This window comes from Oryctolagus cuniculus, chromosome 10, assembly GCF_051225735.1.
Source record: "Oryctolagus cuniculus isolate XC-2025 breed Fujian yellow rabbit chromosome 10, ASM5122573v1, whole genome shotgun sequence".
Lineage (NCBI taxonomy): Eukaryota > Metazoa > Chordata > Mammalia > Lagomorpha > Leporidae > Oryctolagus > Oryctolagus cuniculus.
In genome coordinates this window covers 88062676-88089186 of record NC_142876.1, presented here as the reverse complement: position 1 = coordinate 88089186, position 26511 = coordinate 88062676, and the positions used below count along the sequence as shown (strand labels likewise).

At 40.3% G+C, this 26511-nt stretch overlaps 1 protein-coding gene across 8 annotated transcripts in view; it reads right to left on the bottom strand.

Moving 5' to 3' along the window:
- LOC138843963 (uncharacterized) overlaps positions 1 to 26511 on the bottom strand; it is a 291590-nt gene that overhangs the window by 64492 nt on the left and 200587 nt on the right. The window contains exons 3-4 of one of the 8 annotated variants that reach the window (XR_016214239.1): positions 8051 to 8190; positions 4323 to 4533 (exon numbers count right to left, since the gene is read on the bottom strand). The exons of 4 other annotated variants lie outside the window; for them this stretch is intronic. The gene's annotated coding sequence lies outside the window, so the exon portion shown is untranslated. Of the gene's footprint in view, positions 1 to 4322; positions 4534 to 8050; positions 8191 to 26511 lie in introns of those variants that run through there. 3 more of the 8 variants (XM_089305470.1, XM_089305476.1, XM_089305471.1) reach the window with 3 other exon arrangements.

Here is a 26511-nt window from a genome sequence, read left to right as displayed (position 1 = left end):
TAAAAGTTTAAACAGGAGACTAAGCTCCACCCTTCCAAGTTGTTTAAGAATTAAAACAAATTACGGATGTTAAGTCCTTAGTTCAGTGACAGGCCCAAGATGAGAGCTCAGCTATCATTAGCTATTATTAAACTGTGAATTTCTGTTCAATTATTAACAATTAATGTTCAGTAGGCTGCATAACAAATCAGTGTTTAGCTCCATGGCTTGCAATAATCAACATTTTTTCTTGCCACAGGCCTGTAGGTAATCTGCAATGAATTTCTATTGCGCTGTGTGTTGGCTGGGTTTGATTCTCTCAAGGCTACGGGTTGGGTTCAGTCCTGCTTAACTTCCTTGGGTCAGTACTTAATAAATGGCAGGGCAGCAAGAGAGTGAGTCAAAACTTGAACATAGAGGCGAGGCCTCGATTTACTTCATGGTCACATAGTATGGGTTGAAGTGAGTCATGCGCCCAGACCCAAAATCAGTGGGGCAAGGAAATCTTATCCTCAAAATGGAATAGGGGTCAGCGCCGCGGCTCACTAGGCTAATCCTCCGCCTTGTGGCGCTGGCACACTGGGTTCTAGTCCCGGTCGGGGTGCCGGATTCTGTCCTGGTTGCCCCTCTTCCAGGCCAGCCCTCTGCTGTGGCCAGGGAGTGCAGTGAAGGATGGCCCCAGTACTTGGGCCCTGCACCCCATGGGAGACCAGGATAAGTACCTGGCTCCTGCCATCGGATCAGCGCGGTGCGCCAGCCGCAGTGTGCTGGCCGTGGCGGCCATTGGAGGGTGAACCAACGGCAAAGGAAGACCTTTCTCTCTGTCTCTCTCTCTCTCACTGTCCACTCTGCCTGTAAAAAAAAAAGAAAGAAGGAAAGAAAAAGGAATAGGAAGGGCATAAATATTTGCAGAAAAACATCTCATTTATCATAATTTGAAAAAATGGCATTCAAGCACAATGGTATTTTGTATCTACGAACTACCTCAGCTGCATTCCTGTTTACTTCAGTCTCACTTCCCCTTTAGTAACACAAATACATGTATTTCAGTATCTTCTCCCCCCAGACTTAAATTAATTTACACTAAAGCCATTATAATAATGTGTGGCCTCCACCGTTAAATATTTTATTTTTAAATAAAAATATGCCACTGGGAGAATGTGGAACCCCAAGAATTGAATAAGTATTGCTGGTATATGTGGGAGCTATAATACCTGGGAATAAGAACAGAGATTTGTTGCTTATCGTCATAATTAATGAAGCCCATAGCAGTGTGTAAGCGTTAGTACCAGATCAAGCAAAGGCACCTTGTTAGGACGAGATCCTTCCGCAGTGTTCCCAAAGAGCTAACGTGCTTACTAATAAACTTCCCGCTAGCTAAATCTCCTGGGCTTCCTGGTCTGAGAAGAGCCCTTGAGAGGAACATTGATTTGACATCTTTTGGTTTCTTATTTAATTGGAGTCACAGACCTTCCCTGAGGCCATTTATAAACTGTACCACAAGTACGGTACTGAGACGGGCTGTGTTTGAGTTAGCATTTATATCTTTTCATTATGAACATGTGAGGTTATTTTCCATGAAAATTAATGGAGAATGATTACCACTAAATAGCCATCATCAGTTAGCATTTTTACTGGGGTACTGATGTATTAGTAGAGAAATCTAGACTACCAGTGACATGTTTTCCCATAATATTTTAAAGCTGACTCTATGAGGGCTGACACTCATGGGGCTTAGCCTTACTTTTCATATACTCCTGCCACTTCAGCAACTTCAAAATGCTTCCCAGGAATCTGTATTTTCACTGTGGGATGGTGGCTTGCGCAAACTGACCTCGTCTATCTGGTATGAACCCTGAGATTCTCCTTTGTCACTTAGAGGAATATAGAGTGTCATATACACTACATAGTGTTATATACAGTATCTGCAGTTCAGTTATGTTTGAGTCACTTTGTTACAGGCTTTCATAGGCTTTGTCCTTTGACATGAAGCCTGCTGATATTTCAGGGACACTTCTAAACGTCTTCCATTTTTCTCTCCAATTATTTGTCAACTCTGCATTAGATTCTCAGTATATATAGCTTCGGTATTTCAGTTATTTATTTGTATTTTATTTGTATTTCAGTTATTTATTTGATGTCATAAAGAAATGTTTAATTTTGCTAAGACATAAATATGAGTTCTGGGGGAATGAGTCTGTTAGCTAAAAAGGGAGACTCCCTGGACATCTAGTGTATCAATTTCGAAGTCTTTGCAGAAGCAATTTTCTCCCAATGTCGTTATTTTAAAGAATCTGGCTAACACATAATTGGCATTTATGAACTATCAGACATTTAACTAAATACCTAAAAATTTAACTAAATACCTAAAAATTTACTGCACATGGAGGTATCATCATTGCCTCATTTTACCAGTGAAGGAATCAAGGCTTTTTATTAGAGTAAGGTCTTATCCAGTTTATATAAACTAACTGCTGGAACCAGGGCTTGTATCTGGTAACTCCAGAGCACTGATTAGTACCTATTCTTAGCCCTCCCACACCCACAGGATGGGTGGTAGACACCAAGAGTTTTATAAAATTGGGAGTTCTTATCTGGAAATTACAGGTACTGAAAACTTCAAAGGGGGAATGTTATGTTCAGCTCTAAGTCAGATCTCTACACTCTCTATTAGGAAAACAAGAAAGAGCAATTTGTGAAACTGTTTTAGGAAGTAATCTGGCCAGTAGTTATTCTAATGACTTTGTAAATGACATTAGCCCTAGATTTACAGAATCATAAAAGACCAAGGGGATTATTTATAGCTTCTTATAGTTCTACTTTACTACATGCTGTGGGAGAAGATATAATGTGAAGGGATATTCCTGACAGCTCGGCGGTTTTCAAAGGCCATCAAGTACATCGTCTGACTGGACTCCCAAGGGCTGTTGTCTTACCATTATCATTGTTAGCTTTATACAGTAGGGTTTACTTTTGTAGAGGTGAACACAGCTGTAAAATACCTAACACCACGAACATTGTGTTAAGTTCCTAGCACATGGCAACTGATCATGTATTAGAACTCAGAGAGACACCATTTGATCTGCAAACTTGGGCCTATAAAAGACCGTATACAGCAGGAGAAGTAGAGCTACCCAGCAGGGCTATTGTGTTTTGGAGTTTGGAGAGTTAATGAGAAAAGGTAGCAGTGTTTCAGGGCTCAGGGAGGGAAACCAGTCAACAGTGAATAATGTCCTCCAAAAGAGGTCCCTGCTATAAACATTTTACTGTTGTGATGGTTATTAGGGCTATAAAGATTTTAGACAAATCACCAAACAGTAAGACCATGAGACAGTGAAGCAGAGTGTCCAAGGCTGACTGTTGACAAGTGTGCCATCTTAGTGATTAGTGACCATTGATCAATCCTAGCCTAGTCCTCAGGGTCTGTAGGCCCTGCTTCTGTTTCCAGAACCTAATTCTCCTTTGAGAAATAAATGTTGCCTCTCAGTCTGCCATCTTGGGGAGACTGTCATTCAAGATCCCTCGCTATCTCTCTGCCAAGGAATTGGTGGTGGTGCCAAGGTGGACATCTTACGCTTTCCCAGTATTTCCAGCCTTTGATGGGTTGACACGAAGGCAGCCCAAACAGTGGAGATTGGCTCATCCCATCTGTGGTGGCCAATGAGCCTGTCACTCTGTTCCAGCTCCCAGGGTTCCTGGAGTATCACTCGTTCCTGGGTGCTTTTCTCATGTTTTTTTCTTCAGTTTTTCTCTTAACTCTCAAAGCTTTCCCCAGTCCTGCCAGTGAATTACTTTGTCCTTAAATTAGCCAGATCTAATGTATTTTTCTGTTACTTGCAAACTAAGGATCCTAACTAAAATAGCTGGTTTTGTTAGAATTATACATGTAAGAATGGATTTAGTGAAATAATTTCTGAAAATGTCTAATAAATGGCTTTAGAAGAATAGGAACTATCTGAAATTCTCAAGAAAAAAAAAGAAATCAAGAATATTTTCAGCTTTTCAACTGGGTTTTCTTCTACAACATGATGGAGGTCTGAACTCAGAACTGAAAACAAATTTCTCAACTGAGTTTTTCCTTGCTGCTTATAGAAGGAACAGAGAACAGGAATCTTCTGAGTTCCTCTGAAAGAGCTCTCCTAGTCAGTAAGTCAGGTTCTCTCATTCTCTCTCCCTCCCTTCCTCCCTTCCTCTCTCTCCCCCTCCCTCCCTCACTCCCTCCTTCCCTCTCTCTCTCTCTCTCTCTCACACACACACACACACACATGCACACACACAGACACGCACACACATTTAATTTATTCATCTGGTCTTCTGTGAATACTGATTTTTGTCTTCTTTATTAGGTGTTTAGTCAACGAATACTTTTCTTTTTTTCTCTTCGTGGAGCAGAACAAAGCACTGAAGTTACTGTTTATTCTCTGGCTTCACGGGAAGCCTGTGAATCAGTCTGGAGGGCAATCAACAGAACACATAATGTGATGATCTCCCTGGCCTTCCATGAGTTGTCCATAAACAGATGAATTCTGCAATCATCACCGGAATGAACTGTGACTATTTGAAAGTAGAGGAAAAATGGAGAAGTTTTACATCAGCATTTAGATCCTAAGAAGCAGTTTTCTATCTATTCCTTTTTTGAGTAAATCTTTGGATCTGGCTGGTTTTCGCTGGGCTTTTTCCATGCTTTCCTTGTTTTTATTCTGCCAAACATCTAATCATGCTCAGATGCATCCTGCATAATAAACACACTCTTTGCACTTTCGATGACTATTTTAGTGAAATAACATTTTAATATCAGTCTGTTCCTTCCCCACATCCTTCTTTGAAGTAGTTATCAGGATGATCTGGGTTGAGTGATATTTTTCCCTCAGTTAATGGCAAATAATAATAATAGCAGCAAGATCTCCATCTTCTGCCTGACAGCTGAGGGGACATATACTACTTTTTGGGTTAGAGCCACTGAAGAATGCCTTCTAATTTCAGCCTGTCTGGAATTTTTATTTACTTGGTGTGAATTGGTTCCCTGGTGATGTAATCTGAGTCAGGTGTCAGCATCTATTCATTCTAAGAACAACATGAAGTACAGTATTCCTTTTACAAACACACTCATGCGTGCTTACTTTTACCTTCCCAAGAAGATGATCCTGAGACAAGGACTAAACTGCTGGACACTTGTACAGGAAGCAGTCATAGAAATTCTTACTAGAGGACTGGGAAAAGTCAACAGGGATGGGAGGCAGCTAGTGCTGTGATACAGCAGGCTCCAGCCTGCCTGCTGGCATCCTATAAGGATGCCGGTTCAAGTCCCAGCTGCTCCACTTCCAATCCAGCTAATGCATCTGGGAAAGCAGTGGAGGATGGCCCAAGTCTTTGGGCCCCTGCACCCATGTGACAGCTCCAGAAGAAGCTCCTGGCTCTTGGTTTCCAATCGGCTCAGCTCTGGTTGTTGCGGCTAGAGTAAACCAGTGGATGGAAGACCTCTCTTTCTCTCTGTCTCTACCTCTCTCTGTTACTGTGTCTTTAAAAAAATCTTTTGAAAAAAAAATACAACCAAACAGAAAGAAAACACTGAGGGGGAACCTTCATAAGCCAGTTACCACTCTAGGCCAATGGCACTTAATACCTTAGGAGAACTGAGAAGGCACAGAATAGGATCAGACATTCAAATGGAGAGGAAGGGAGCTGGGTTATTTACTTCCCAGCTCCCCATCTGACACTGTTTAAGGTTGTCCTAGGGGCATTCACACCCCAGCCTTCCACCTGGACTTGTATGGGTCAGGTGTACTCAAATGGCCAGACAAAATCCTCAGGCAAAAGAAACAGAAGTCCACAGCAGTAACTATCAGTGAAGAGACTGATACTATGGAGAGGTGGGTAGGGCACTGACGGTGTCTGCTGTAACCAGTCACATGGCTATGAGGAATCATTTATTCAGTCTGCGTATGTAACATGTAGGAAGCTGGGACTGAGATGTAAAGGCCAGATGAGACGCTGCTTATGCAGTACATTTTGCAGGAAAAGGAATGAATTCTCTTTTTTGGAGAGAAATCCTATGATTCCAAAAATGTTGCCATTACAGAGTAATATTTTTCAGTGAAATTAGTAAGAATCAGATTAGATTCTTGAACCACAAACATCAAAATCACCTTTGTGGGGGGCTGGTACTGTGACATAGCAGGTAAGGCCATCACCTGCAGTGCTGGCATCCCATGTGGGCACCGGTTCGAGTCCTGGCTGCTCCACTTCCAAGCTAGCTCTCTGCTATGGCTTGGGAAAGCAGTAGAGGACAGCCCAAATCCTTGGGCCCCTGCATCTGCATGGGGGAATCCAGAAGAAACTCCTGGCTCCTGGCTTCGGATCAGCACATCTCCAGATGTTGTGGCCAATTGGGGAGTGAACCAGCGGATGGCAGACTTTCTCTCTCTCTCTCTCTCTCTCTCTCTCTCTCTCTCTCTGCCTCTCCTTCTCTCTGTGTAACTCTGACTTTCAAATAAAAACAAGTAATTCTTTAAAAAAGCTGATGCATCATTGATAACTAAAGTCCACTCTATATAAAAAATCACCTGTAATTATTTTATAAAATTCATATTCTTGAGTCTCCAGATCTGTTGTGGCAGTGCTCTGGGGTTGGGGTTGGGATTGGGGTTGGGGTTGGGGAACATACAGAAGTTCCAAGCAATTTTTATGAACTCAAATGTAAAAAATAGCTGAGCACTTGCACTCCCCCTGATTAATTTTTTTAAAAAAGAAACACTTTAGTTTTTCCATTACAATGTTAATAATACTCAAATCTATGTAAATTATGCCTGTCATATTTCACCTCTACATCTTCAGTGTTTACCTAGCACAGCCCCGTCACATAGTGAATGCTCAATAGATATTATTCAAATGAGTGAATGCTCTTTAGAGAAAGCAGAATGCAAAGATTCTTGGTGATGGAGTGACTCACACTTTAGTGTGAATAAATTTGTCAACTCTTTCCCTCTAAGGAAGCAGGAACAGATGCAATAATAGAACACAGGGAGCCAGAGGGAAGGAACTGATAAAAATGGAATAATGATCACTCCTGCCAGCTACAAGATTATCTATCTGCAAACTGAATATATAGTCAGCCTCCAATGTTTCTACTTGCCTAGTGTCCATTATTGTGTCATTGAATACTTCATCCTGATATTCCCTGGGAAAACATTCCTCCACTGCATGCAATCCAAGGTGCTTGAGAAAGTCTATGTCAGTCAATCACCTTAGTTAATTTCCCTGTTTAAAAATGGTTGATTGGAATGGAATTGGTTGTCACCCAACCGAGAACGTTTAGAGTTTAGATAAGAGATAAAAGTGATATTTCCTCAAATGGATAGAGAAAGGTAACTGAATATCTGTTTCTCTATTGCTCAAGTGATAAGAGATAAATTTGTAGCTGGTAATGAATGTTTTTTTCTCACCAGGTGCGGAATGCCTACATCAGAACAAAACCTGAAGAAGGAGAACGAAACAGTGGAGAAACACAGATTCACAATGATATTGTTAGAACTCCTGGATGCAGCCCTGCCTGAAGGCCCTGTAACTGGTATGAGCTGACACTTACATGAGACAACTCTGGTTGGTATATCATCACCTGGTACAACCGGTCTTTACCGATAAAGGGAATTTGAAACTGAATGATCTCCAAGGGAGATCACCAGATTATCCTTGAAAGGCTAGAATTGCCTTAAATAGTTGGGTCTGAACTCATGCTTTAGCACTTTCTATCGAGGTGAAACTTGACTTGCTAATTAGGGGTTCTAGTTGTCATCATTATAAAGAACTTAGAATATTATTACCTAGCATTGTGAGAGTTATATACATGTTCAGAGTGGCCCTGAAGGCACCCATACTTGAAAAAAATTATTCAGTAAGTTTCTTTCTGGTGACCTTTTTCTCACTTTAGGACTCTATTGGTTTTATCTGAGGAGTGATTCTTGGAAATTTCAAGAGGTTCCATTAAATATTATTGCTCATGGCTTCATAGCATGCTACATATTAGGCAATATTTTTTTTCTGAAGGTGTTCAAGAATTAAATAATTGATTTACCTCTCTCTTCCTGAATATTTGGGATATGTAGAGAGGTTTTGGCCTCCTGCAAGGTGTATGATAATCAATGTGGCTGGTAGGGTTCCAAGCACTTTGGCCATCCTCTGTTGCTTGGAGAAATGTGTAGGATTAAATGGAACCTGTGGAGTCAAAAGGTATGGTGACTGCACCTTGCAAAGACTGCCACAAGAGTATTTTCCAACCTACATGTTCTTCTATATTATGATCCTGCTTCCACTATCTGCAGTTATTTTACACCACTGAATTCTGGGACGCTTGGCAGCTGAAAGGTAAAGAGAACTTGGACACCAAGAAGCATCCTTAAGCTTTGAACAGACGATGTTCTTTGTTATGAAGCTCCATCAAAAAGGGCGTTTCAACAGGGGCAACATTAAGCAAGCAAACTAGTGGGAAACAAATAGTGAAAATCATGAGAATAGTACTTGGGTTGCCTCATTTGCAGTACATTTGGTGACAATCAACCAGCACTAGCTCACTCACAGCCAAAGAGCTGGTGCTGGGGAGGAGGAGGAAGGACTGGCATTGTGCTGCAACTGGTTAAACTGTTGCCTCTGACACCAACATCCCATATGAGTGCTGGTTCAAGACCTGGCTGCTCTACTTCTGATTCAGCCCCCTGCTAATGTGCCTTGAAAAGCAACAGAGGATTGCAAAGTGCTTGGGCCCCTACCACCCACATGGAAACCATGGATAGAGTTATAGCCTCTGGCTTTGACCTGGCTCATTGTTGCAGTCATTTGGGGAGTGAGCCAATGAGTGGAAGATCTCTCTTTTTCTGTCTCTCCTGCTCGCTGTGTAAATCTGACTTTCAAATAAATAAATCTAAAAAAATAAGAGTTGGTATTTGGATAGAAAGATCTCGTACTTGGGAGCCAGACCTTTTCTATAGTTACGTGTATGAAGTCATTTGCAAGGTAGGATAGTACTATGATTAAGAGCTGGAGCCCTGCAGTCAACAAGACTTGGGCTTAAATCTTTACTCCAACTCTATTAACTGAGCAATTTTTAAAATTTCTTCACCATCCTAAGCCTCATATGGAAATGGAGATACTAATATCTACTTTATAAGTTTACCTTCACAATTAAATGAGAAAAAGTAGTACTTAATAGATTTGCCAGGTATGTAGTAAGCATTCCATGTTTCAATGGTTACATTAAAATAGCTGTAATAATTATAACATTCAAAGTCACTATGCAAATTTCAGAATGTAAGATAACTTATAATAACCAGTAACATTTGATAGAATAAGAATTTTAACACCAGTCAATAATAGGTACATGTGCTATGTGTTGTACAATACTCTTGACAAGGATTACTGCCCTTCATTCACACAGCTGTATGAATCACATAACATTATTATCTCATTCAAGGAGGAGACACGGAAGCACTTGAACTGTAGGTACTGCATTCAAGGTCATACAGAGATGAAGTGGCAATCAGACTCCAGAGGACTAGCTCTTAATCACTCTGCCATATTGCATTGTCCTGTTGGATACACTTCCTGTCAGCTGCGAGGTAGGGAGCCCTCTTTCAGGTCTAATCAACACTATGCTGCAATAGCGGATCTGCAGAAACAGGAGCTCTCTCAGGTTACCAAATGGAGGTTCTGAGCAGTAATATTCCTAACATAAGCAAGAGAATGATTGAAAAAAAGGGAGACCTAACTGAACATGGCAAGACAACAGATGCCTTTTGGTTTCTCAATGATGATTCAGCATTTTCAAGATGAATTTAATGTGGAAAAGATTGCCAGTTCCTGTTCATTGAAGACACAGTGCCTGAGGACAAAACCACTTACGTGACTCAGGAAAATCTGCCTGACTCATTCTGCTTTGGATGTGCCTTGTAAGGTTGGGATTGGTCCCTCACTTTGATCTTTCACTCAGACTGCCTCAGATGGCTTTTGAAGGATCCTCAGCCTTCAAAAGTGAGTACTTTTACCCGGCAGTCACAAAAATTCACTAGATCCTCATTGCTCAAATCTGGTCTGTGGATCAGCAGCACAGACATCTCTTGAGAGCTTGTTAGACATACAGAATTTCAAAGCCCTTCCCCAAACTTGATTCAGAATTTGCATTTTAACAACATCCTTGGGTGATTCATACCATATTAAAGTTTGAAGAGCACTGTTCTAGACAAACATTTTTTGAAAAGCCATCTATGTGTCAAATAGTTTTCTAGGTTTTTAGGAGGTTAAGAAACTTTCTGGAGTCATGGGGGAGGATATAGAACTCGGTAAAAAACAATTTGAGTTCTCAGTAAGTACTATGGAGCAAGTAGGACAGAATGGTTGAGGTTGCTGGGAAGCTCTGTTTAGCATGATCAGGAAAGGGTACTCCAAAGAGATGTGAGTTGATCTGGGACCTGAATAAAAGGAAGAGGCAGGTAAGGAAAAAAGAGGGAAGGAAGCTTTAGGCATACAGAAAAGGCAAGTACCAAGTCAGAAAGGTAACAGTGAACTGAAGGGAGGTCCAGGTGCTGAGTGATGGCCAAAGTGGTAAAAAATAAGGCCCGTTACTGAACACACAGTGTGTGCTAGCAGCTGCCTTCAGTGTTGGAGAAAGTATGGTCCAGGAAACAAAGGTCCTGTCCTCCTGAAGCCTGCATCCAAGTGGCCAAGTCCAGTAAGTAACAAATCTGAAATTATGTGACAGTAATTAATGTAGCATATGAGGATAGACTGAAGAAGAGGTCCTATATTAGGGAAAGTGTTGAAAAATGACGGATCATGGGTCAAATCCCATTGATCACCTACTTCGGAAATATGATTTTATTGGAGCAAAGCCATTTGCACATATTTATATATTTTCTATGGCTGCTTTCATACAGTAATCCAAGAGTTAAGTAGTTGTGCCAGGCATGGCCCCCAAATCTAACATATTTACTATCTGGATCTTCTAAAGAAAGTACTGCAGACCTCCATCTTAAGGGATAGAGTGACCACTGGGAGCAAGTGTGGGAGAAAATGACAGCCAAGAAAAATGTAGACAGGACTGACACTAAGTTTGAAGAGGGGACTGGGTTTTATTTTAAGTGACACAGAACATCACTGAGTAGATCTAAATGGGAATAAAATGATCTAATTTACCTTGTTAAAGGTTCAACAGTGGGCACTAAAGTTTTAAACTAGTTGGGTTTCTGCCCATTTTCATTGAACAAAAGCACCGGGCGAAGAGTGCCAAGGGGTTTCCCCTTTGATCTTGGCTCCAGTCTAGATGGATTTTTGGCCACAGTAAGAACTGAAAGATGCCTAAGGCAGAGGAGACAGTCCCCTTTCCCACCATTGTGTTTTATAATAGTATTATGATTAATAGGGCTTTGTACAATTCTGTATGAGTGACTGATTTGGAACAATGCTCTGAAGGGGACGTGGTAATTTAGCCCCAATGCATGTCTATAGAGGAACAAAGCTGCCTTATTTTTAGCTTAATGCCACGATTACTTTTGCATGTCTTGGCTGCATTTATTTGTTCTTCTATTCAACAAATATTTATGGAGTGCCCGTTATTGACAAGGCTCTGTACTTGGCAATGTAGATGAAAGGCCTACCTTAGAAAGGTCTCATTAAGTGTTGCCAGAAAGACTGAAGAAACAGCTGTAGGAGAAATTGCCAGGCAACTCTAACATTCAAAGGGATGAAAGAAATGTAGACTGTCCAAGAGGGCTAGGGGCTTTCTATTTTTTTTTTTTTATAAAAAAGAGAGTGAAAGGGTATATGACTGAAACCCTTCCAGTCCTGAAGAGCAAGGATTCCTTCAACAATTCAGGAATATTGGAATGCGAGTCACACAACAGGAGAAGATGCTGACAATCGACAAGGATGACATGTAGCTTTTGCATTTTTCAGGTACCAGAAAATGCACTAATTTGTTTCTTGGATAATTCTGTTAGATATAGTGTTATTTTAAGAATGATGAAACAGACAGAGAGAACTTAATTAACTTTTCAAGATCATACATCTTCTATGTAGGACAAAGACTGGAAACAACAGTGGGTTTGACCCTGAAGCTGATATATCATATTCTTCCTTCACTTGTTCATATCCTATGGAACATTCCAAGATTCAGGGAAAGGTTGGGGGCCTGAGGAGAGGAACTGGAAATATCCTATCCTTACCTCTTAAAACTGATATTTAGGAAGATAAGCACCTTCCTCTATAGCTCTCTTCTTGGCACAAGGAATGAATCCTGGCCTTGTGTGGAAATCTTTGTCCAGAGGTAGTATGAATTAAAGGTAGGATTCACGCCAAAGCTACTGCAGCTTTCGTTTGTTTATGAAGGCAAACCTTGGCATAATGACCAGAGTCAAATAATCAATGGCCACATTCTTAAGAGACAGAGTGTGCTGTGAAAGATAAAGATGATTTACTTCGACTTTCTATGTCACTCAGTACCTTGGTTATTGGAAGTGCCCAAGGACAAAGATATGAGCATAGACAATGTGTTTTGGAAATCCAAAATGTCTAGATTATGCAAAGGCATTGCTTTATATATTTATTTCAGAGGAATAATGCTGAGAGAGGTAGAGGAAATAATAGAGAGAAGAAAGCCTAATTTTCACATACTGCTTGCAAAAATCAGACAAAGAAGAGGAGAATTCTAACTTATGATGTTGCCTGAGAATAATACTGGGAATGGAATGACCCCTATGCCAGATACAACTGAAATGTATGGGTTCTAGAACCTTAAGGTAGCAACTAAGCTTGTTATTATACATATTGTTACACTCTGGGTCAACTGTATTAGAAAATCCAACACAACCCTTGGTAATGAATGCCTGTTGCAATACAGCCTGCCCATTACACAGTCAGGCACTTATTCAAAAAGGTCATTTCTTTGCAGTTGCAATTAGTAATAACTTTGTAATCACTGCAACATAGGTAAGTTTTATGATCAGGAGGCAGCCTAATTTGTTATGAAAACATTCGGCATCTTGAAGGTGAGAATGATAACTGCTTTCTCATTATATCTTTTGCTCCCAGAACACAGGCATTTTGGAGGCAGAAAATGAAGGAGAGGAAGCCTTCATGGATGGGATGAGAAGGAAAGAAAGAAAGGGAAGAACTAAAGAAAGAGAAGAAATCTGATCTGATCATTAGACTGATGGTTCTATGTTTTGGCTACATATTAGAATACCTTAGGGAGGTTACTATTTGGATTTTTAGAGTAGAAAACACACTCACCCGGACCAAGTGGGGTTTATCCCTGGTATGCAGGGATTATTCAACAAATGCAACTCAATAATATTATGCATCACATTAACGAACTGAAGAATTAAAGGTATATGGTTACCTCACCAGGTGCAGGGAAAGCAGTTGATAAAATACAAAAGTCCTTTCATGATGAAAACCCCTAGCAAATTGGGTATAGAAGGAACATTTCTCAACACATTCAAGGCAATTTATCATAAACCCACAGCCAACATTTTACTGAATGGGGTAAAGTTGGAAGCATTTCCACTAGGGAAGCTCACTTTCACCGCTGCTATTCAATATATTCCCAGAAGTTCTAGCCAGAGCCATTAGGAAAGAAAAAGAAATCAAAGGGATACAAATTGGAAAGGAGGAAGTCAAATCATCCCTATTTGCAGATGATATGATTCTATATATGGGGGAACTAAAAGACTCCAGCAATAGACTGCTGGAACTCATAAGAGTTTGGTAAAGTGGCAGGATATAAAATTAACACACAAAAATCAACAGCCTTTGTATACACAGACAATGCCATGGCTGAGAAAGAAATTCTTAGATCAATCCCATTCACCATACCTAAAAAACATTTTAAATACCTTAGAATGCATTTAACCAAGGAGGTGAATGATCTCTACAATGAAAATTATAAAACATTAAAGAAAGAAATAGAAGACAGCAAAAAAAATTGAAGTATCATTGATGTTCATGTATAGGAAGATCTAATATCATCAAAACATCCATACTACTAAAAGCAATCTTCAGATGCAATGCAATCCCAATCAAAATACCAATAACATTCTTCTCAGATCTAGAAAAAATGATGCTAAAACTCAGATGGAAACACAAGAGACCCCAAATAGCTAAGGCAATCTTACAAAACAAAAACAAAGCCAGAGGTATCACAGTAACAGATTTCAGGATATACTATTGGGTGGTTACAATCAAAACAGCCTAATACTGGCATAAAAATATACATGTAGAACAATGAAACCAAATAGAAACTCCAGAAATCAATCCATATGCCACATGACCTAGAGTTGCTGATATAATTAGTCTGGAATGAGGTCCCAGCTTCAGTAGTATAACACACAGATTTTCAGTACTTCTGCTCTAGGTCTCATTTTTACTTTAGGCAAATCCATTAACCTTGGGCGCCAACATCTCATTACTTGGAATCTGGGATAAGAATATCAACCTCACTAGCTCAAGACATTTCTGTATTTCTAATTTGATGCTCAATGTAAAATTTAAAATCACCTGACCCAAATGTTTTCCTTTTAAGGACAGCTGAGCAAACTGATTTTATTTACAAATAGTAAAACCATAGGAACTTGAAGTTGGTTTGATCACATTATTCTGAGACCTCAGAACACTTATGAATGAAAGTAACCTTCATCAGGACTAAGTAACTCTTGCCAGTACTCATAAGAGAACTTTCACTGAATATTCTAATCTTCAAAACAACTCTAAGAAGCACAGTTCTCAAAATTTCAGGACTCCAGCAGATGAGAAGAGCTGAGTGTAGAACGGAAACAAGATGGCCAGAGAGAAATACATAGACATCTGGAAGAGGTGAAGCAGCAAAGACAGAAGAGTTCAAACAGTAGTGAATTGGGGCCATTTTGTGTCAAGAAGGACAAAGTACATCAATAACAACACTGGTGAGAGCTGTTTTATTTTGCCCAGTTTTGTAACTAATCATCATTGTTTAAGCCAAAAAGTAGCACATAAATGGTGTGTGCTTACTTTGAAGATGGTCAGAAAATGCATAGTGCATCCTAAAGAATGTTTGAGAAGAAGAATAAGGTAAAATTTTGACAATTTTTGCTATCTGAAAACACATTTGAATGTTGCTCAGCTTGTGGAAATATTAGGCAAGTTTTTTTTTCTTAATCACCACTTCATGGGAAAACAGGTAAACCCTTTCAAACATTTTTGATTTTATTCCAGCATATGGGAAAATACCACCTGCCCAGAACTTTGTGTGGTTGTGTAGGGGCTGGGGAAGACATTCGAAGGCATACCTGGAAGAGTGAGTGTCCCAGACTTAACCCTTTTCTTTATAACCTTATTTGGCATTTAGAAGGTTCCCAGCTAATGACTACAGTCTTCCATGACTCCTACGTTCCATTTCCCTATGTTGTCTTCAGAAGCAAATATAGAAGCTTGAATATTTTCGTGAGAGACTGAATTATATTTCCCAGAGCTGCATTTTACCAAATCCTGCTCCAATACCTCTGTACAAATCCTAAAATAGAATGATCAATACTGTTTTTCATCTCTGAAATTATACTCGACAAAACCATTATTCAGCACAAAACACACCAGAGCATATTTGCTTACACCAAGGCAAACGAACCACAGACAAGCATCCTCCAAAACATCTGGGGAAAGCTTAGGGATCTGGATGGCAGATGTTGCTTTCTGCCTACCAACAAGCACAGACATCTATGGGGGCCAGACCTTTGAGCATTTCCTTGCTTGAATTCAGAAAACATTCATTCATTAGGTCAACGAGAACTTGATTCAGACACCTGACTCTGCGGCTAGAGAGCTGGTCAGCTGACTCAGGATCTGCCAATGGGCTAAGAGACGGGAGTCCAACAGCTGAACATGCTGTGAGGTGTTCCCAAAGTGAGTATCTTAGGGGAAAGTTCTTGCCATTTGGAGCTGCTCTGTTTGCTAATAGAAGGAAGCCTACTGCTTTAGGAGAACTGACATATGGCTCTTCAGTTTTCCTTAGCTGTAATCTGGGATGGCCAGTGGCACATTACCAAAGCTCATCTGGCTTTGTTGCTAAGACATTGGGTACCAGAATGTGACTCCTGGGTTCCTGTTCCTTAGCTCGTCCACCAATTCTCTTCTCAGCTTTCTGATCTATAATGTGGATATAACATTGGTACCTTCCTCAGAGTTTGTTGCTGAAATTGGTAAATGGATTAATATGAGGGTAATTTTTAAGACTTTGGAAAACAGAATTAAATGATATTTATTTTGGTGAAAAAACCTGAAATTGATGCATAGTTTTTCTTTAATATACATTTCCTTGAATTCTGTGAAGAATTTTCATTCATTTAAGGCACTTAGGCACCTGCCTGCCTCTGACTAAGCTGTCACAGCAATGGGACAAGAGGGTAGAGGCAGGGGAGGTGATAAGCCACAGGACAGGAAAAAGTATTTACTTGATCATGTTATTTATTGTTCTGATACCTGATGATAATAAAAAGTAGACTGGGGCTGGGGGCTGGCGCTCTGGTGTAGAGAGTAAAGCCATTGCCTACAAAGTTTTCAATGCCTGTATCCCATATGGGCACCGGTTCATGTCCTGGTTTTATCCACTTCCAGTCCAGCTCCCTGATAGTGTGACTGGGAAAGCATTGGAGGATAGCCCAATACCTTGGGCCCCTGAAGCTACGCGAGAGACCTGGAAGAAACTCCTGCTCCAGCTGTTGCAGCCATTTGGGGAGTGAACCAGCAGATGGAAGATCTCTCTCTCTCTCTCTCTCTCTCTCTCTCCCTCTCTCTCTTCCCTGCCCCCCTCTCTCTCTGTGACTCTGCCTTTCAAATAAATATTTTAAAAGATGAGACTGATTTTAGCTCCATTCACTATTACTTTTAAACAGCTCACAGGCAGTGTACTCTCTCACCACCTGCACTTGAGCAATCTGCTGCCACATCCCACTACTGAGCACACAAACAGCACCATTTATACAGGTAAGGAAAAAGTTTCCCTCATATTTCTTATGAAAATAATTGGCATTTAACATACAGGCCAGTGACTCTGCACATATGGAGCCTGCTTCAATAACTAAGAGTCACTGACGAGCCAAGTACCAACTTCTTTCCAAGCAATTCATTTAATCCTTACAGTGATTACGTGAGCCAGATGATTCCTTGTGCCTGTTTTACAGGTAAGTAAAGCAAAGCTATAGAGAGGGTTTTCTCAGCCTTGACACTACTGATATTTTGGGTGGACAGTTCTTCGCTGTGGAGGCTGTCTTGTGGATTGTAGGAATTTTATCAGCATCCCTGGCCTCTATCCACAGGTGCCAGGTTGTGACAGGCTGTCAGCTGTGAAAATCAAAAATATCCCAGATATTACAAAATGCTCCCCAGAGGCAGAGGAGAGAGAGAGAGAGAGAGAGAGGAATGAAGTCCATTCTTCATTCCAACTGAGAACCACCACTAGAGGGTAAGTCACTTCCTCACCCTTTCTTGGCTGTCAGGTGGTGGAAGTAGGACTTCAGTCCAGGCATTTCTAACCATTACTCACTGTTACATCATTATTCAGGGCAATGGCTTCTCAAAGTTTGGTTCTGAGACCAGGAACCTCAGCATTACACAGGACCTTGTACAACAGGGAAATGCTTGAGTCTTGCCCTAAGCACATGAAATTATAAATTCTGAAGACCTAACCCTTAGTGATTCTGAAACCCAGTAAATTTTGAGAACCTCTGTTAGGTGCTGTTCAACCTTGGCTTTATTTTAGAATCATCTGGGGTAATTCTTAAATAGTACTGATGCGCAGCCATCATTTCAGATCAGAAGCCATTGTCCAGAAAATCAACATCTTTAGGTCTGGGTTTGTTTGCTTTGCTTTTAACATCCCCCTGGTGATTTCAACGTGCAGCCAGAATTGAGGGACATCAGTGTCATGGAGAAAGTGTTTGGCCATTCACAGAGCAGGGCTTCCAGGCACCAGCTTATCTTGGACAATATTCTCAGCCTCTTGGGATTGCAATTTCCTCTTCTCTAAAACAAAGGAGGATCAGATGCTTCTCCCATTTTCTTGCTCAGATTCCCAGTTACTGACTCCTGCTATGAGCATATCTTAAAAAAGCTCATGGGAAATGGAATTAAGAAGTCAATATATTTTGGTCCAAAATTTTTTTAAATCCATGCATCCTTTTTTTAATAATCTATTTCCATCAACTTTTAGGATACTGCTCTTATTAACCTGTTAATACATAGATGATCTAATTTTCATCTAATAATGATCCTGAACTCATTACGTCATCACTTTCTCCTTTTGTGCCCTGACATCTTTATCTACCACTGGAAAGAAATACTGGTGAAAGTAAAAGTGTGTATGACTAGGGGAGAGAGATCTTGACTTAATAAGTTCCAGTAAAGTAAGCCATCTTTTTCTGTGGTTTGGTATTCCACAGCAGACTGAATTATAAAGCTGGTGGCCTGGTTCATTTATCTCTGCCTGCGTCAGCTTGAGGCATCACCCAAGAGGCACAGAGGTGATTTTTTTTTTTCAAAAATATTATCTGTATTCAGTCTGGCTAGAACTAGACTGTTCCTGACTGTGCTGTCCTGGGTAGGGCAATAGATAGCACCCTGGTTAAGTGTTCCTAAAGGAATCTCAGAATGGAGCACAGGGCAGAGAGGCCCCAGCTGTTCTCCAGAAAGCTCAGATATTTCCCTTACCAACCTTGTTAACTTATTTTTTTGTTGCTGGTCTGTTACCCTAATTTTCAAGGCAGTCTTCCAAGATAGACTAGAGAAATTAATGGGGAAAAATGAGTAAAGGAAGACTGTGTGTCCTCATACTGGCTCTTCATTTTTTCCTTTAAATCCTTTTAAATAAAACACACCATTAAAGTCAACTCTTCTCCCACAATGTAATAGTAGAAACTCTGCAGAGGCAATGTGCAAACCATGTGCACAAGAACCTGCTAGGAAGCATGCTTTTCCAGGAATTGTTTTAACTACTGCACCTCTGGGTTTGAGACCCACAATTCTAGAACTACTCCTGTATGCGAATTCTATCGTTGCAGCTATTAGACTGCATTGGTGTTTTAAGTGACCTGCAATCTCTCAATATGTGACCTTGGGTAACCAGTTTCCATCCTGTCTGCTTTGGTTTTCTCACCTGTGAACTGGAAATATTGGTACGGATAAGCAGTCTACAAGTGGGAGAGAACTGAAAATGTCTCATCTTTCTCTTGCATTAAACTCTTCACTACTGATGGCATGAACTAGATCCTAGTGCTGGCATGCCTGCAGTTGGCACTTAAGACATATTTGATGAATGGTTGGATAAATTCTTACATGGATGAATGACTAAAGATGATGGAATGACAGAAGCCTCAAAGGATTCCCCCAACCCCACCCCTGGCTTATGCATCTTGTCAAGATTTTCAAATTGTGTTACAGCTATTAGCCCACATATTTTACCAGCCCACCCATCTCATGAAATTTCGAAATGCAAACTCAGATCAACACTAGGCCTTACTGTCTTTGAAAAATCTGTGTCTTTTTTTCCTGTCCACAATGGTAGATAATTCACAATATTAGCCTGATCAATTGTTAGCAGAAATCAAGATCTCAAAGTTGGATTCCTAAGACCACATAAAGAGTTTAGTCTACACATAGTCAAGCAACAAAATACACTCTTTGACCAATTTCAAAATGGGTGGTATGAAAAGATGATTAAAAATTTTCTCTTCTACTGTTTTTGATGAATTCATTAATTTTATTTTAAAATTCATATAAAGGGAATAAATTTTATATATGCAGTTTTAAGAGCATAATTTCCTCCTTCCCTCCCTCCCAACTTCACCGTCTATTACAAGATTACCTTTTTCCATTTTATAATGGTACATTTAAATGTATGTGGAATACTACACAACGAAAGGGAACTGACTGTAACAGTGGATATCTGGCATAGCAGTGAAGAAGCTTCTTGGGATCCTCACATCCCATATCGCAGAGACTGAATCTGAGTCCCAACTCTTCTCACACTGCAACTTCCTGATTATGTGCACAGTGGGAAGCAGCAAGTGACGGAACAAGGAGTATGTTGGAGACCTGTCCTGATTTCCTGGCTCCCTACTTTGGCCTGGCCCAGCCATGCTTTGAGCTTTTAGGATGTGGAATGATAGACAGGAGCTCTCTTTCTCTCTCTCTATGCCTCTTAAATTTTTAATAAAAGGAGCTAAAAAAAACTATACTACTGATGCTTACAACTTAGATATATCTCAAGCAAATTTTGAGGTTTAAAAGGTCAATCTTGAGAGATTCCATACCATATGAGTTCATATATACTACAATCCTGAAGTGACTAAATTATAGAGATGGAAAAGATATTAATGGTTCACAGGGTTAGGAAGATGAGAAAGGAGGAAGGTGGCTCTAGCTATAGAAGGAAAATATGCAAGATTTTTGTGACAGAACAGTTTTGTTTACCAGCTGTGGTTACATGATCCTACATGTGATAAAAATATGTAAATGAATGTACATCCCTACACACAAATAAGCATATGTGAAACTGAATCAAGTTATAGATTATTGAATTAACATAATTTACCTTGTTATGATATTATCCTATAAAGTAATATAAGATATTAATATTGGGTGAATCTTGAGAAAGTATATGTGGTATCTCTGTATTGTTTCTTACCATTACAAGTGAATTATTATTAAATTATCTCAACATAAAAATTTAAAGTACATATATACGTGTCTCTGCATATGCATAGCTAAATGTAGACACACACACACACATGCACACTTGCCTTTTTGAAGCAGAATGTTATCATTCCCTTGATCCCTCTCCTCGTGCCACTTCCCCTTCCTCGCCTTCAGGAAGAGCCATCACTCTGTGATGGACATTGTGACACAGCAAGCTAAGCCCCTGCCTGGGATACCCACATCGTTGGACTGAGTCACAGCACCCACACTTCTGATCTAGCTCCCTTCTAATGCATCCTGGAGGCAGCAGACTACGGCTCAAGCACTGGAGTCCCTGCTGCCTATGTAGGAGATCCAGATGGAGTTCTATGCTCCTGGAGTTCTAGGGCTTAGCCCTGCCTATTGCAGACACTGGGGGAATGAACTAGCAAATAGAAGATTTCGCTCCCTCTCTGTCACTCTGCCTTTCAAGGCATGTATATATCATGTTCTTACTTCTCTTCACCATTTTAACATGTGTGTATACAAAATATTATTTTAACAGTATTGTTTGTAATAGCAAAAAGCTGGACACAACCCAAAAGTTCATCAAAAAGAAAATAGTAAGTTATGGTCAATTCAAAGGAAAACTGTACATGAATGAAAAAAACTATAGTTAACAGCAAAGGTGAACTTGAAAAATAAAATTTTGGGCAAAAAATTCATGCAACAGAAATATAGGGAGTTCAATTTATACAAAGGATAAAACCTATGTACAACTAAACAATATTGTTTAGGATAAGCCACATGGCTATTTTCCTTTGCAAAATGAAGAACCAAAACCCTAGGGCTTTAGAGGAAGTTGGAGAATTTGATCAATCTCCAGGATCGTTACAGCGGTGCCATATAAATGGCCTTTAGAATTTTCATCCTAGTGACCCTGGCTGCCTTTTTAGAATTGGCTTCACTTCACTAAAAAAAGATTTGAAGTGGAAATGGTGTAATTTCCCCCGTTTCTAAGAAGTCATTTGAAAGTCGGTGCTGGCTGCCACTTAAAATGATCTTTACTGGTTCCAGAATAAGAAAAGATCACCCCAAGTTCATTTCGCTGGAAAGCTTGAAGAGCATCTTATAATTTAGGAGAGGAGCTGAGAACCCAGGCAACACAACTTGTAACTTATGTAAATGCTAAACTGCAGTTACTGCCAAGCTAACCAAGGGCGAGCCAGCACAAATGCTGATGTGGACTGGTTGGATTTTAAAAAATCACCAGTTGGTTTTTCTTCTGCCGCAGCAGCCCTTCCCTCTTTTCTGAGGATATGTTTTCTGGAGGTGCAGAACATGGTGCTGAAGGATAAAACTACAACACCAACACTCGCCTATAAACAGACACAACCCTCACAACACCACTGTGGGGAAACTGAGGCATGTGGGGTTAGAGAAACTACGGAGGCCCACACAGGTAGCTGGCAGCAGAGGGAGGTTTCAGGCGCAGGGAGTCCATGCTCACAACTACGGTCAAGTATCTCTCTAAAGCTGAAGACAAGTCTGTAATTGAACATGTAGGCATTTTAAAAGAGATCACGGAAAAAAATGGTATAAATGGTGAAAGATCTGAAATTGCTGTAAAGCCAATGACTGTCTCATTCTTCAGCCTAGAAAGATCAGGATCTAGGCAGGATTTATGTTTGTGGCAACCAAAGGAGAGGGGTTGCTAACTGTAATCTAACTGCATATTTTACCTTGAGCTTCACCAGGCAGAAAAACAAATCATTACATACGGATCATTTAAAGGTTCAGGGAAAAAATCTTCAGTGAAGGTATATGAGAGGGAGCAAGAGTGGTTAAGAGTGTATTTTTGGGGAGTCAAGATGGCGGAATAGGAAGGGAGCGCACTGATAGTCCGGGGAGAGATAGTTTAATAAAAGTGGAGATACTGCAGGTTCAAGGAAGAGTAGGGGAGGAAACAGCAGAAGAAACTCTTCCGGAACGCGTGATTCACAGCGGACCTGTGTGGAGAGCGTGGGAGCCCACAGTTCGGGACACCAGCGGCAGACTCAACACACCAGCACTGGAACGCGAGGTGAGCCAAACCTCAATAGCCCGAGACACCGGCAGGCAAGCAGAGAGAGGAGACTAGAGGGAACGACCCCCGGAGGGGAAAAGTTCACCAGGCTAACTGGAAGAGAGAGAGAGAAAAAAAAAAAGGTGACTGGTACGGACACGGGTTTCTCTCTCTCCGCTCACCTCTCAAGGGCGAGCAAGACAAAGAGCAGGCACCATCTTGGACATACGTCATAAGCAGAGCGACCTCAGGTCTGCACCGGCCCTGAGCCCAGCAGAAAAACCTGACTCTGGGTGGGGCGAATTAACAGGAGATTAGGACCTAGTAAATTTGTGGTGCTACTGAACTGAGACTGTGAAAAAAGAGATGGTGGGGGAGAGAACTCACGGAATTCACATGAGCACTCTCCAGAGACGCTACAATTCCTTAACTTTGGCAACCCAGTGGGAGACTGAAGGAGAATTTGAGCCCACTCTGAGGGCCGAACAGATTCCCTGTGTGGTCCTTGGGAAAGAGCTTCCGATCTCTGGCTCCTGTGGGTATATCATTTGCCTGCTAACTACCTCAAACTTCATTCAGCTGTGCAGAATTACTTCCCTTTTGAATCAAAAAAAAAAGAGAGAGAGAGAGGTTTACCACGCCTAACCTGGGAGTGTCACCTTTGGCACACCAAACAGAGCTCTCAGGCCACACCCATCTCAAGCCCTAAGGCTCCATCAAAAACAGATAGTCCACTTAATCTAGAGTCATAGTATAACAAGAAAAAGCACCACAGTGAAGAAACCAAATATCTCCAATATGCCAAATAACAAACGCAAAAACCGAGGTAATAAAAACAAGGAAGTCATCATGACGCCCCCAAATGAAAAAGACACCCCAATTCAAGATTATGAAGATGATGACATAGAAGAAATGCAAAAAGCAGATCTCAAAAAATTGATAAGAACATTAAGAAGTTCTCAAAAACAAATTCTTGAACTACAGAAATCCTTAATGGACAAGATAGAAAATCTCTCTCGTGAAAATGAAATATTAAGGAGGAATCAAAATGAAACGAAACAACTAGTACAACAGGAAACTGTGATAGTGACTGAAGTGAAGAATTCAATAGATAAAATGAAAAACACAATAGAGAGCCTTACAAACAAAATGGGTGAAGCAGAAGAGAGAATATCGGACTTAGAAGACAGAGAACAGGAAAGGATACAGTCAGACCAAAGAAAAGAAGAGGAAATTAGAAATCTAAAACATATTGTCGGGAATCTTCAGGATACTATTAAAAAACCCAACATTCGGGTTCTAGGAGTTCCTGAAGGCATGGAGAAGGAGAAAGGATTAGAAGGCCTTTTTAGTGAGATATTAGCAAAAAATTTCCCAGGTTTGGAGAAGGACAGAGAAATCCTAGTACAGGAAGCTCACAGAACCCCTAATAAACACGACCAAAAGAGATCCTCACCACGACACGTTGTAATTAAACTCTCCACAGTGAAACATAAAGAAAAGATCCTAAAATGTGCAAGAGAGAAACGTCAGATTACTCTCAGAGGATCTCCAATCAGACTCACAGCTGACTTCTCATCAGAAACTCTACAAGCTAGGAGGGAATGGCGAGATATAGCCCAGGTACTAAGAGAGAAAAACTGCCAGCCCAGAATATTATATCCTGCAAAGCTATCATTTGTGAATGAAGGTGAAATAAAGACTTTTCATAGCAAACAGAAACTGAAAGAATTTGTTGCCACTCGTCCAACCCTGCAAAAGATGCTTAAAGATGTGTTACACACAGAAACACAGAAACACGGTCATCAACATGAAAGAAGATAAAGGAAGGAAACCAAGGAAGGAAACCTCACAGCAAAAGATCACAGGGAATTCAAAGCATATATTAGAACTTATCTTTGGCAAATGGCAGGGCAAAGTTACCACTTATCATTAGTCACATTGAACGTGAATGGCCTGAACTTTCCAGTTAAAAGACACCGATTGGCTGATTGGGTTAAGGAACAAAACCCATCTATTTTCTGCTTACAAGAAACACATCTTTCCAACAAAGATCCATACAGACTGAAAGTGAAAGGCTGGAAAAAGATATACCATGCCAACAGCAATGAAAAAAGAGCGGGCGTAGCCATCTTAATATCGGACAACATAAACTTTACCACAAAAACTGTTAAGAGAGACAAAGAGGGACACTACATAATGATTAAGGGATCAATTCAACAGGTAGATATAACAATTATCAATGTATATGCACCTAACTACAGGGCACCGGTTTATCTAAAAGATTTGTTAACGGACTTAAAGGGAGACTTAGACCCCAATACAATAGTACTGGGGGACTTCAATACTCCACTCTCAGAAATAGATCAACAGGACAGAAGATCAACAAGGATACAGTAGATTTAAACGACACTATAGCCCAAATGGATCTAACAGATATATACAGAACTTTCAATCCTACAGCTAAAGATTTTACATTCTTCTCAGCAGTACATGGAACCTTCTCTAGGATTGACCACATACTAGGCCATAAAGCAAGTCTCAGCAAATTCAAAAGAATTAGAATCATACCATGCATCTTCTCAGACCATAAAGGAATGAAGTTGGAAATTAGCAACTCAGGAATCCCTAGAGCATATGCAAACACATGGAGATTGAACAACATGCTCCTGAATGAACAATGGGTCATAGAAAAAATCAAAAGAGAAATCAAAAACTTTCTGGAAGTAAATGAGGATAACAGCACAACATACCAAAACTTATGGGACGCAGCAAAAGCAGTGTTAAGAGGAAAGTTTATATCAATAGGTGCCTACATCAAGAAATTGGAAAGGCACCAAATAGATGAGCTTTCAATTCACCTCAAGGATCTAGAAAACCTACATCAAACCAGACCCAAATCTAGTAGGAGAAGAGAAATAATTAAAATCAGAGAAGAAATCAACAGGATTGAATCAAGAAAAACATTACAAAAAATCAGCCAAACGAGGAGCTGGTTTTTTGAAAAAATAAACAAAATTGACACCCCATTGGCCCAACTAACTAAAAAAAGAAGAGAAAAGACCCAAATCAATAAAATCAGAGATGAAAAAGGAAATGTAACAACAGACACCACAGAAATAAAAAGAATCATCAGAAATTACTACAAGGACTTGTATGCCAGCAAACAGGGAAACCTATCAGAAATGGATAGATTCCTGGACACATGCAACCTACCTAAATTGAACCAGGAAGACATAGAAAACCTAAACAGACCCATAACTGAGACAGAAATAGAAACAGTAATAAAGGCCCTCCCAACAAAGAAAAGCCCAGGACCAGATGGATTCACTGCTGAATTCTACCAGACATTTAAAGAAGAACTAACTCCAATTCTTCTCAAACTATTCAGAACAATCGAAGAAGAGGGAATCCTCCCAAATTCTTTCTATGAAGCCAGCATCACCTTAATTCCTAAGCCGGAAAAAGATGCAGCACTAAAAGAGAATTACAGACCAATATCCCTGATGAACATAGATGCAAAAATCCTCAATAAAATTCTGGCCAATAGAATGCAATAACACATCAGAAAGATCATCCACCCAGACCAAGTGGGATTTATCCCTGGTATGCAGGGATGGTTTAATGTGTGCAAGACAATCAATGTGATACACCACATTAACAGACTGCAGAAGAAAAACCATATGATTATCTCAATAGATGCTGAGAAAGCATTTGATAAAATACAACACCCGTTCATGATGAAAACTCTAAGCAAACTGGGTTTGGAAGGAACATTCCTC